The following is a 12,840-nucleotide window of genomic DNA, read 5'->3' on the forward strand; positions in this document are numbered from 1 at the left end:
AATCTTTGATTCAATATTATTTTTAATATGGCTATAAAATGGTGACTGAGACACATGACGGTATTATTTGTACCATTAATGTTTAAAAATCAAAGTATTGGCCTATTTTATAATATTATTTGCTGCTGACATATTTCAGAACTGGTGTTACATTATAACACCAGGATAAGATGTTTCTATAAGTGATTATAATTGTCTATCACTAATACTTAGTACTAAAATAAGAATTGAATATGTCTGTCATCTCGAACCAGTGCATTGGATCACTCACTTGGACTAAAGTCAATAGTAGAGCAAACTGGGTACCATTTTGGTGGGAAAGTTTGCTTTTGCAAGGGACATTTTCAATCTGCTTGAAAAAATTGTTCCACAGCCATTATTCTGCAACTAATGAGAGACTCTCATGGATTCATAATGAATCTAGCCATTCTCCAGTGCAGGCTCAATACTGACTCATGGACCATGCTGTTTCAGACCTGAATGGAAATTCATCAATGCCTGTCTTGTTGGTAAAATCGTTAGGAAGCAATGCATTATTAAAGAGTTTCTCAGACACATAGGGCTTGAAATTGCTATTGGTAAAAAAATGTTGCTCATGTTTTCCTGCAAAACAGTCATTGTAAAAACTCACAGATTCAAAGCTTTAAGCAGCTTTGAGAACATGCTGTAGGATATGTAACAATTGTGGTAGATGTGCCCTTGAGTGACAGCTTCTTAGCCTATTACCAAGAAGCACGTAGGAGAGGGACAAGTCATGAAGGCATCTTCAGGAAAGGCATTGTAATGCTCAATTTTCTTGCCACAAATTTGTTTTAGTGTTAAAGGTTTGTCTTTTAGAGGAGAAGTTCTCTGTTTATATTGAAGAGTACAAGACCCAGAGGTCACTGGATAAATAGAGGTCTTCAGTTACTGGATAGCCTGTTGATTTTATGAGCATTTGGTAAAAGAAAAGCAACCTATCTATAAAAAAAAGTATACAAACAACTGCAAATATGTTGTACTTTCCAAGACTCAGGATCACTCTACTCCTTGGACTTTGTCTGTCTTGTACACATTTAGCCTGATCTTTTCAAAGTTCTTTTTTTTTTTTTTGTAGTCAATATTTCTGTGGTTATAGACTTAGACTTAAGCTCAGTTTTCTATTTTCATATGGGATTCCACAGGTAATAGTGAGAAATTATTTTCAATTAGTTAGCCACATTCTACATTGATGCAATCCAAATGACTCCTACCATATCTGAAGCATAACTAGCCTGAAAATGATTATCAGCTAGCTGACTTGAGAACCAAGCACAAAAGTAGATAATCCAATAAAGTTCTGCTTATTAATTATTAAATTCATTGTGACTGAATCAGGGCCCAATTTGCAATTAGCAAGGTTGTAGCAGGTTAAATGTTTGCTTGAAGGGATCTGACAGAAAAGTATAGGGACCAGGTAGTGGTGCACCTGGTTAAGTGCATACATTACAGTGTGCAAGGACCTAGGTTCCAGCCCCTGGTCCCCACCTGCAGGGGGAAAGCTTCATGAGTGATGAAGCAGGGCTGCAGGTGTCTCTCTATCTCTTTCCTTCTCTGTCTCTCCCTCACCTCTCAATTTCTGTTTGTATCCAATAATAAATAAATAGTAAAAATATTAAAAAAGAGAAAAGTATGAGATTTTCCTCATTCTAGGACCTGCAGTAGAAAAACTAGAGGTCAGAGTTAAGGATAGAACTAGAAAGCTGGGTTAGGGCAGTGAGTAGCTCCCAAACTTGCATAAAGTGTACTAACCTTTAACTGTTTCCCCTATCGATCTAACCCAGGCCCATATATCTTCACATTTAGCACAGGAGCCCATGTAGACTCTGAGTCCCGGTCAGTTTGAGCTTGCAGTGCAGGTCACAGATGGAGAAGTTTTAGGCTGCACTCATTTCAGTACCAGTCTTGCTTGAGTGTTAAAGTAGGGTGATCCAGCCTTCCTTTGGAAAGAGGGCCAATCTCTACCATTGCTGCTCTACAGTGAGGGCAAGGTCCTGGAGAGGTCTTCAAAAGGGCTTATGATTCATTATTCTCCTGATGGGAGTAACCAGTGATGGTGGAGAGAGGGATTGTAGATCTTCGTCCATATTGTTTATGGGAGAATCCAAGAATTCCCTTATTAGGGCTCCAGGTGATGGGGTGGCCTAGTATTGGCCAAAAAGGCCATCATTAATGTGAACCAGTCTCTTTTTCTTATCCAGCTTTTGTAGTCCCTTCTTTATCTGACAAGCTTAGACTTTCTCCCAGTTGTTAAAGAATTGAGTGTCATTTGTTGTATCCAATTTGGTATTGAATCAGAAGCATCTTTGCTCTTTACGTGTTTGCAATTTCTGAGAACCTTTGTCTAAGCCCCACCATGGCTCCTAAACATGCTGCTGCTTCTAAGCCTTCTGATGATGAAAACTAAGTACCTGAGGAAGATGCTTACCACCCAGGAGAAGGTGAGACTCTTGGATATGATCACAGATGGCAAGAAAATCATGGAGATTGCCCGTCATTATGACTTGAATGAGTCTCCCGTTAGCTCTATCCGTAAAGATGAAAACAACATTCCTGCAATAGCCACTGTCTCTTTCAACAAGGAAGCAAAGCTAAAGGGGTGTTATTTCATGTCCAGAGGGCTCTAATAATGTTAAAAACCGTATTTAGAAGGTTGTAAACAGGTTTTCTATGCTCTATGAAAATATTCAATTTATAAAGATTCCTGCTTCGCGGAAATTCATTTATACTGGTAGAGTCTGGAATTGACTGTGATAAATGAGGGACAGCTGTGCACATGTATCCACCCTCAGGAGAGAGACACCACAGCACCAAAGCTTCCTTCTATATGGGGGCAAAGCACTCAAGCCTGTGTAGTGCACATGGCAAAGCAAGCACACTCTCCAGGTTAGCTATTTTCCCATCTCATGACATGCATTTAAAAGGTCTTATGAGAAAGCGAGATTGGGGGGGGGTAGCGGTGGTGAGAGAGGGAGAAGGAGAGAGAGAGAGAGATCAGAGAACACTTTGGCCTTTGTGATGCCAGGGCTTAAACCTAGGGCCTCATGAATGCACTACATCCACTATTCCTACTGAACCATGTCCCTGACAGCATTTTATTTTTGGGTTCTCCTCCCTAAGTCCTCATTTGTCAAAAACCAGCCGCTTAAATCTTTTCAAGTTTTCTACTGGTGAGTAGCTCTGTGTAAGAACTAGTGACCCAATATTGTATGGAAGTTTAGACTGTAAAGTTCCTAAGCTAACAATAGCAGCAGCTTGTGTTTAATGAAGCTTCATCATAAACCATTAATATCACATTCAATTGAAAAGTTTAAATGAGAAATTTTGATATACATGACCTTGAGACATTTGTACAAACACAAGAAATGCCTGCACATTAATACAAAATAATATTCTTTTTTCATAATACCTAAAGTGGCCACTTGAAAACATGTTACATAATTCTGGATACACTTGTCCATTGAGTAGAGTAAGCTCTGAAAGTGGTGCCGACACAGGAGCACCGGTCAGCAAATGTTTCCCATAATGGGCCACATAATGACTGCTTTGGGATTGATAGGGTCATATGATCTCTGATGCAACTCCTCAACTAAAGTTACAGTGTAGGAGCAGATGCAGAGAATATCAGTGTACTTGTGTTCCAGTAAAGCATCACTTATAATGGCAGATGATAGTGCGATAACCTCTCAACAGAAGCAGGTATTACCCTAGTCTGATGTTTAGTTTATCCTATATAGAATAGAGTTTCATGAAAGATAGACTGATAGGTAGATGGATGAATGGATGGATGGATGGGTGGATTGATGGATGGATAGATGGATGGATGGATGGATAGATAGGTAGATGGGTGGATGGATAGATAGGTAGATGGATGGATGGATAGATAGATAGATAGATAGATAGATAGATAGATAGGTAGATAGAAGATAGATAGATAGGCAGGCTGACAGATGATAGAATTCGGACCAATACTTCAATGCAAACAGTGTTAGGAATTGAATTGAAAGCCCCAGAAATGCAGTTCCTACGTTCTATACCAACTGAGCTATTTTTCTTGACTTCCAATAGCTATTTATTGATTAAATTAATGAGATAAAAGAGGAACCATCCGTAATGTGATTAAAACATTTAAATAATCTCAAAGTATATGCTTTGTTTTATATCCTTGTTCTATAAGTATCTCTGTGTCTCTTGAATTCTTTCTTGGATAAACCTCTCACCTGGAAGACATATTAACTCCTGACACCTTTTCTACAAGATTTCATTTATGTAACACTTGACTTTGTGGCCACCTATAAGGGCTGGATCAACTTCCTATTTACTTTAAATACATGTCCTTTCTCTTGCTCCTCTATCCTGTCTCAAAACCTCTTTTTATTAGCAGTCTTTTTATTGATTTCTTTCTATAACATTTCCACCTTCCCAGCTTGTACTGTTTCCCCAAGAATTGTGTTCGTGGCTTAAATGATTTTTTTTTTTTTGGTGTAGAATTTTGAACTTTGAAACTATTGAATGTATTTCTTAGATTCAAATAAAACTGGAGAAAAAAGTTCTTCAGGGTTCTGACTTAAGTTTTGCTTTACTACTAAAAGGCTTGTTAAAGTTGCACTTCTGTGTTGAGGAAGTAGGAAGAAAAAATTGAGTGTATGCTTTAACATTGATATCTTTTGATATCAATTGATAGCTTTATGCATCTGTAAAGCTTGTTAAGTTAATGCATGGAATGAAGTTTGAGTAAGAAATATAAGCCTTTTTGGGGTAATTTTAAAATATGTTTATTTATTTATTATTGGACAGAGACAGAGAGAAATTGAGAGGGGAGGGAGAGAGACAGAGAGACACCTGTAGCCTTGCTTCACCGTTCATGAAGTTTTTCCCCAGCAGGGTGGGGACCAGTGGCTTGAACCTGGATCCTTATGTACTCTAACGAGAGCACTTAACTAGGGGTGCCCAAACCTGCCCCCCTTTTTGGTATAGACACTCTATTGAGGTAATAATAGAGTATCTATATTTCAGTTAAAGAAACATGGGTACAGTTTCTTTTCTTCCAGTGTGATACCTATTTCGGAATACTCTCACCTCCAACTTCGGTTCTCTTCTACCATCATGTACCAGGACATCAAAGTCCCCATCTCTCCAGCACCCCACCTTCCCCAGTGTGCTCTATTTTTGTGCAATATACTACATCCATTCCAAATTTCACTTTGTGTTTTTCTTATCTATCTTTATTTCTTAAGTTCCACTTATAAAAGGGACCATCTGATTTTACACTTCTCTTTCTTTGGCTTATCTTACTTAGCATGGTTCCTTTAAGTTTCATTCAAAATCAGGATATTATGAATTGTACTGATATGAACATAGGCATACAAAGATCTCTTTAGAAATGTATTTTTGCCTTTTTTTGTGTGAATCCTCAGGGCAGAAATCACTGGGTCATAAGGTAGGTCCATTCTAGTGTCTAAGAAATCTCCAACTTGCTTTCTTCAGGATTGGACCAATTTACTCCCACTACCAGAAGTATAGAACAGTTCTTTTCTTCTTTTCCCCTCACATCCTTGCCAACACCTGTTTCTAGCCTTTCCAATGTGTGACATTCTCACAGGTGTAAAGTGGTATCTCATTGTTGTCTTTCTGTCCATTTTTTGTGGTTAATAGTAACAATATTATAAATTACATTGTATCGCTCCATACCACACCCACCACCAAAGTTCTGTTTCCTCACCCTCCCATCTACCAAAGATAATCACCACAGTTCTCACAAGTATTACAAACAGTTTTCTTGCTTCTGTGCCTTTTTTAAAATTATTTTTTTATTGGGGTGTAGTGGTTTATAGTTAATACAGTTGCAGGTACATGTGAGACATTTCTTAGTTTTCTGCAAAACACTCTCACCTACATTAATGTAGGTAATATGCAATATGCCTGGGACAGTGAATTGCAGTAACTTACAGTGAGAATTGGAGTCAGGCTATGACAGATAGTCCATGACTGAAATGTGCTGGTGGGGATGCTTTATGAAGAATCCTGCAGAAACCCTTACCATGGGCCAGATAAGCAGTTACATAGCTAGAAAATACAGTTTTGAGTGAAAAGGTGAAAACAGAAGGAAGTATAGAGCAAAATTTCATTAAAATTTTTTTTATTTATTTACTAACGAGAGAGATAGAAGGGAAGAGAGAAAGAACCAGACAGTATTCTGCTACACGTGCTGCTGCAGATTGAACTCAGAACTTCATGCTTGAGAATCCAGTGCTTTACCCACTGTGCCACCTCTCAGACCACCATATCTTCATTTTTTCAAAGTCAAAATCGGGGGCCGGGCTGTAGCAAAGCAGGTTAAGCACACATAGTGTGAACTACAAGGACTGATGCAAGGATCCTGGTTCCAGCCCCTGGCTTCCCACCAGCAGGAGGGTCGCTTCTCAAGTGGTAAAGCCAATCTGCAGGTGTCTGTCTTTCTCTTTTCCTCTCTATCTTCCTCTCCTTTCAATTTCTTTCTGTTCTATTCAGCAGCAGCAGCAGCAGCAGCAGCAGAAATAACAATAATGATACTAGAAACAACAATAATGATAGCAACAACAACAACAATGGAAAAATGCCGTCCAGGAGCAGTGGATTTGTAGTGTAGGCACTGAGCCCCAGCAATAACCCTGGAGGAAAAAAAAAAGGCAAAATCAATAATTATAGAGAGAAAACACAGATTTTCAGGAGACATATAAACAAGTTTATACAAAGTATGTTAGAATGACTGCAGTGGAGAAGCGAAATGGGAAACAAAGGCAAGAAAACATAGACCCAGAGTGTTCGGGTTTCATGAACTCAGGAAAATGAGTTCAGCTCCATGTTAGAGAAAGAAGAATGGGAAATAGTTGCTCAGGTACACATGCTGAGGAAGTAGAATAAGATGGTTTGGACTCATGTTAACTTGCCATAGAGGAGGTAGCTGATTTAGACAGTCCAGGTACAATTCCTGCTGTAGGAAGAGAGCCAACTAACTATTTTATACACAAACTTCCATGGAAGTAAAAGGGTTTTATTTCTTAATATAGATTCTTCACTTTTATAATAGGACTTAACACAATAAATCTTTAGCATGTCCTGTAAGGGTCAAGTTTTGTTAAAAATATAAATATGTTTATGTTGAAACAAATGAGTGGCTGAGCAAGTTGTGGTATATATACACAATGGAATACTACTTAGCTATTAAAAATGGTGATTTTACTGTTTTCAGCCCATCTTGGATGGAGCTTGAAGGAATTATGTTAAGTGAGATAAGTCAGAAACAAAAGAATGACTATGGGATGATCTCATTCCTAGGCAGAAGTTGAAAAACAAGATCAGAAGAGAAGACACTAAGCAGAAGTTGGGTTGGAGCTGGTGTATTGCACCAAAGTCAAAGACTCTAGGGTGGGATGGCGGGGGGAAGGGTTCAGATCCTGGAACATGATGGCAGAGAACCTAGTAGGGGTTGTATTGTTATGTGGGAAACTGGGAAATGCTATGCATATACAAAATATTGCATTTACTGTCGACTGTAAAACATTAGTCCCCTAATAAAGAAATTAAGAAATATGTCTTTGTTGAATACCATATATAAAAGTATACATGATGAGGTCGCCATTCCTCACAGGCTTTCTAAACATAATATGCTTTAAGGTGCCTATAAATCCTTCATATTAAAGAGAATTTAAGTTTTCTCACTGTTGGAATGAGTCACTAAGTAACTTCAGCTTACATCCAAATTCCCTGTTATAATAATAAAAATGGCCTGCTCAGTTGAAATGTGAAGATCATAAAGAGATGACAGTCTCAGAGTCTCACAGAAAGGGTTTAGTCATAGCTTTTCTAATTCTGTTCAACCACAAGAGCCATTAACCATATTTCATTCTTTCAGATCTCAACCTTAAAATATTCCAACGGTCCTAACATCTGCCAGCATCACAGGCATCGGGGATCAGCTGCTGGTAAGATGGCACAGCCAGAATTTACATAGATTTTTGGGATCACACAGACCTATATTTAGCAATCTTACTCTGACCTTGGTGCTACAATCAGCAACAGTCCCCCCCCCCCCCTTAATGAGAATCTGTTATCAATGTCAAAGCTTTTGAGTTGTTTGCATCCTGTGGTTACTATGCAAATACCCCTCCTCCCTCATTACTACTTGATTTTTCTCAGCCTCCTGATTGTGCCAGCAATCATTGACATTTTGGAGACCATGAGGAAAGGTATGATTTCCCTGGATGACGTAGTTGGATACTGATGCCTTTTCTTCCTTTCTCTGATAAAAGTCGCAATTTCTTTTCTTTGTGACAAAAATGATCTGACTGCGTGCAATTGTCATCTTCAAGCTGTGAAGAATCAATGAAAGGATACAAAAGCATGATTGTGTTAGGGGAACAGCTCTGGCTGTGGAACTAGTGTACTTTCTAAAGGTTTTTAAAAATTAATTTATAATTTGAATCAGAAGAAAATCTACTTAACATATGGTTCTCCAGGAGAACGCTGTAGAAAAATAAGTAAACACATGTACTGAATAAGATAGACTTGCTTTACTTAAGAAAATCAAGCAAAAACACTGACTATTGGATTTATGATATCCTGGAAAGGGGGGAGGTCTTTCAAATGGTTTTTTTTTTTTTTCCATTCCAGTCTCTCAAAAATAAAATCCTCTAAAATTAAAGGGACTCAGTGCTATATCAAAGGGGGTCTGAGCTATTAAACGTATCTTGGGCAAACAGTAGTATGCTGAAGTCTCTGAGTGGGTATGTGAATCAAATAGATGTTTTCTTTAAATTTCACTGCTGTGCACTAAATGGCTTGCTTACATGGGGAATAGGAGAAAGGGGATGACACCTATTTTAGTGAAAAAAAAATTAAGAAAAAGAGCTACTGTTTTTTTTTTTTCCTTTGCCTTGTAAAATAAGTACAAAGTGTCAATCGAGGTAAGTACCATTAAGGTACTAAATGTTTGATAGCTGAGTAAAAATACTGGAGAATATTGTTACTTCTAGGAAATAGTCACACCAACTACGGGTGACAGATATCTTTTGATGGGAGAGTCTTCTATTGTCAGCTTTTAAGTCTATGTCACTATTTAAGTTTAGTGGATTCACACAGGAAACGCATGCTTTACCACAGGTTTGCAGGGAGAAATACAGTCTTTCGTTAGGTCTGTATGCTGATTCAAAGATTAGAGAAATCTGGTACTTGAAGTAGTTGCCCTTTTGGATAAAACCCAGTCTTTCTTGGATGGGAATGCTCATTCTGTCAATTTTACTGTGGGTCTATGTGAGGGGAGATGTACTGCTTTATAATATCAGCACAAGGCAAACATGTTAGGAGTGTAGGTTAAATGTCTTTGGTCTCCTCTGATATCTGGGGCAATATCACTCCATCAACTTGAGCTCTTTTCCTTGCAGGCTTGTGTAGCTGAAATCTGAGGCTGATGTAACCACCCATACTGTATCTTCAATCTGGTTCCTGTAGGCAACAGACTTAAGTGTCTGGCCGGTCCTGTAGCCTCTGGCCTCCCTTCTCATGTCCATCCTAGACACTGCAGGGGGCCAGTTGCCTGGGCTACTCAGAATGTACCACACAGAGGAAGTGATTTTCAACTTTTCTTGTTCTCTGAGCCCCACAGCCATTAGCTTTACTGTGATGTAGTTCAAGATGAGGAAGAGGTAGTTCTACTCTCCATGGCACCCCCCCCCCCTTGTAAATTATTGGCAGCTGCGATTAACTTTATGCAAAACCCTCCTCTCAAAATTAGAATAATCCTACCCAATCTAATTGAAGTAGGTGGTAGTCAAAGTGAATTTCTATGATAGCAAACATTTAATGGAAGTTTTTGACTCAGGTTTGACTCAGCTTTCACTAAGCAATGTATGATATATATATATAAACACACATTGTAGACATTTGTGTGTATTGTACATATAGGAGACAGCTTTGTTAACGGTCATCACACTCGGAGAAATACATTCTTTAGGTTTTCCAGAATAAAACTTTTTATTATTTTATTAGGCATATAATGGTTTACAAGCCAGCATCCAGGTCTTCCTCTAACACCCTGTCTTAGGTCTCCAAAGCCCCTTGGACCCCCTCTCCACAGCCCTCCTTTCCATAACATTGCTGCAGGTAGCTGTGTCTAGTCCATGTTTCATCTTGTGTTTTGTCTCTTCTTTCTACCTATTCCATTTATAAATGAGATCACCTGGTATTACTTTTCTTGGATGGTATTAAATTTTACTTTTTATGAGAGTCAAACATCATCCAGTGTCGGTATACAGTAGTGCTGGGGATGTAGTCTGCCATTTTAGACATACTAACTTTATTGTCAGAACTTGACATGCATCTTTGCTCGTCACCCCCATCACTCTTCATTTTGCCTTAGTTCATGTGGACAGGTTTTTTTTTTCTTGCTCCCAGTCACAGGGGCTTAGTATTGGCACTATGAATCCATCACGACTGGAGGCTATCTACCAACCCCCCCTACAGACACATATTTTCATTTGATAGGACAGAGAGAAGTTGAGATAGGGAAGGGAGATAGAGAGGGAGAGAGAAAGATACATACCTGCAGACCTGCTTCACTGTGTGTCAAGTGCCCCCACTCTAGGTGGGGAGCCAGGGCTCAAACCCTTGTCCTTGCTCATAGCACTATGCTCCCAGATTTATTTATTTAGTTAATTATTTTTATTTGTATTAAACTCCAGTGCTTAGACTGATACTCTAGCTTTAGTGGCTGTTTGATAAAGAATTTTTTGAGTAGCACTGGGGAGACAGCATATTTATTATGGAAAAAAAGACTTTCATGTCTGCACTCCAAGGTCCTTGGTTCAATCCCTAGCATCACCATAAGCCAGAGGTGAGCAGTACTTTTGTTTTTCTTTTTTGTCTTTCTCACTGTACCACTCTCTTTCTCTCATTTAAATAAAATATTTTTAAAAATAGAAGAAAAAAGAAATATTTTGTGAACAACTGGGTGAAATTTGACTTGTAATTTCTGGTCAGTTGTAATACTTTCCTGAAAGTATCAAGGCCTTCTTCCTTCCTTCCTTCCTTCCTTCCTTCCTTCCTTCCTTCCTTCCTTCCTTCCTCTTTCTTTCTTTCTTTCTTTCTTTCTTTCTTTCTTTCTTTCTTTCTTTCTTTCTTTCTTTCTTCTGTTCTCTCTCTTTTTTTCCTGTATGATGCATATGAGGCAATAACTGGATATAATTCCATTTACTACCTTAATTCCCTTTTTGCCAAATAAGGTCACAGAAGTATATATATATATATATATATGTCAAAATATAGTTAACTCTTGAAGACTTAATGTCTGTTTTCACTTACTTAACCTTACTAAGTAACTCAGGCATTTTGCAAACAAATTCCTATGAATTTTTTTTTTGATAGACTACCAAAGTATAGATTATTACTGAGTGTTTTGTCAAGTAAAAAGACTCTCAGTTACCATAGTCTCTTCTAAATATAGCCTTAAAATGTCTATATGTACACATAATTTTTTATAAATTGTTATCATACTGTATGTATGATTTTGCTTGGTATTTTCCAAGACATAGTATTTTAGTATTAAGTTTATATAATGCTTTTAATATCTGTTTAGTATACAGATACTCTTGTTTTGAAAGTTATTTTTTGTGACACTATCTAGTCCTATATGCTTACTGGAAAAGATTTAGAGTAAAGATAGGTAACTTATAAAACCAGAAGTAACTACTATAATCTCATTTTGTAGTCACTTAAAATTCTAGTGTGTGACTCTGCACCAAGACAGTGTACACATGCAGTTGTATATGTGGGCATTCAGACCACCTATAGCCACACAGTCTCAGAACACATATTATCTGGCTATTCAGTATTTTTATATTATTTTTAATGTCTAGTTTTTCATCTTATTAATTACTCTAATCACCCAAATATTGTTCATGGGTTTATGGTTTGTTGATATTTTTATTTATAGAAATAATTTACTGTGCAAATAAATCTTATTCACATTTTAATTTTTCTTACAGTTTTAGAAAAAAGTGAAATGCATATAGAAACAGGATATTTTCATTTCACACTCTTAGATTTATGTTAGGAGATGCTCCTCAGAAACTTGAACTGAGTTTCATGCTGATGATTTAGGAATGAATATACAGACTCATTACCAATACTTAGGAGTTTAAAATATAATTGTTTTAATTTGCTTCACTGCAAATGCTACATTATTAATGTCTTGTGAATTGTCCTTTTTTCCTTTTAATTTTTTTATTGATTTAATAATGATTGATAAGATATAATAAAGATTGATAAGATAGGATAAGAAGGGGTACAGTTCCACACAGTTCTCACCATCAGAGTTCCATATCCCATTACCTCCACTGGAAACTTTCCTATTCTCTATCCCTCTGGGAGTATGGACATTATGGTCATTATGAGATGCAGAAGATGGAAGGTCTGGCTTCTGTAACTGCTTCTCCACTGGACATGGCATTGATAGGTAGATAATACTTCCAGCTGTTTCTCTCTTTCCATAGAAGGGCAGGGCTCTGGGGAGGTAGGGTTCCAGGAACCATTGGTGAGGTCATCTACCCAGGGAAGTCAGTTTGGAGTCATCTGCAACTTGGGGGCAGAGCACTGTTCAGCTCTGGCTTATGGTGGTGCGGGGGACTGGTGTTGGTGTGGGGTACTGAACCTGGGACTTGGGGCCCTCAATCCTCAGACATGAGAGTCTTTTTGCATAACCATTATGCTATCTACCCCCTCTGAAGTCTATATTCTTACAATGTGAATTATCCTTTTTATATTGGGAAAGTTGCAACTATATTATAA

General features: G+C 37.9%; 1 long non-coding RNA gene across 1 annotated transcript in view; it reads left to right on the top strand.

Annotated features, from left to right (window-relative positions):
- Window positions 1-7,910: 7,910 nt before the first annotated feature.
- The window catches only part of LOC132534715 (uncharacterized), a 285,513-nt gene continuing 280,583 nt past the window's right edge, over window positions 7,911-12,840 (top strand). The window contains exon 1 of the long non-coding RNA XR_009546427.1: window positions 7,911-7,982. This is a non-coding gene — a long non-coding RNA (uncharacterized LOC132534715). The remainder of the gene's footprint in view (window positions 7,983-12,840) is intronic.

The sequence above is a fragment of the Erinaceus europaeus genome, chromosome 19 (assembly GCF_950295315.1).
Source record: "Erinaceus europaeus chromosome 19, mEriEur2.1, whole genome shotgun sequence".
NCBI classification, from domain to species: Eukaryota; Metazoa; Chordata; class Mammalia; order Eulipotyphla; family Erinaceidae; genus Erinaceus; species Erinaceus europaeus.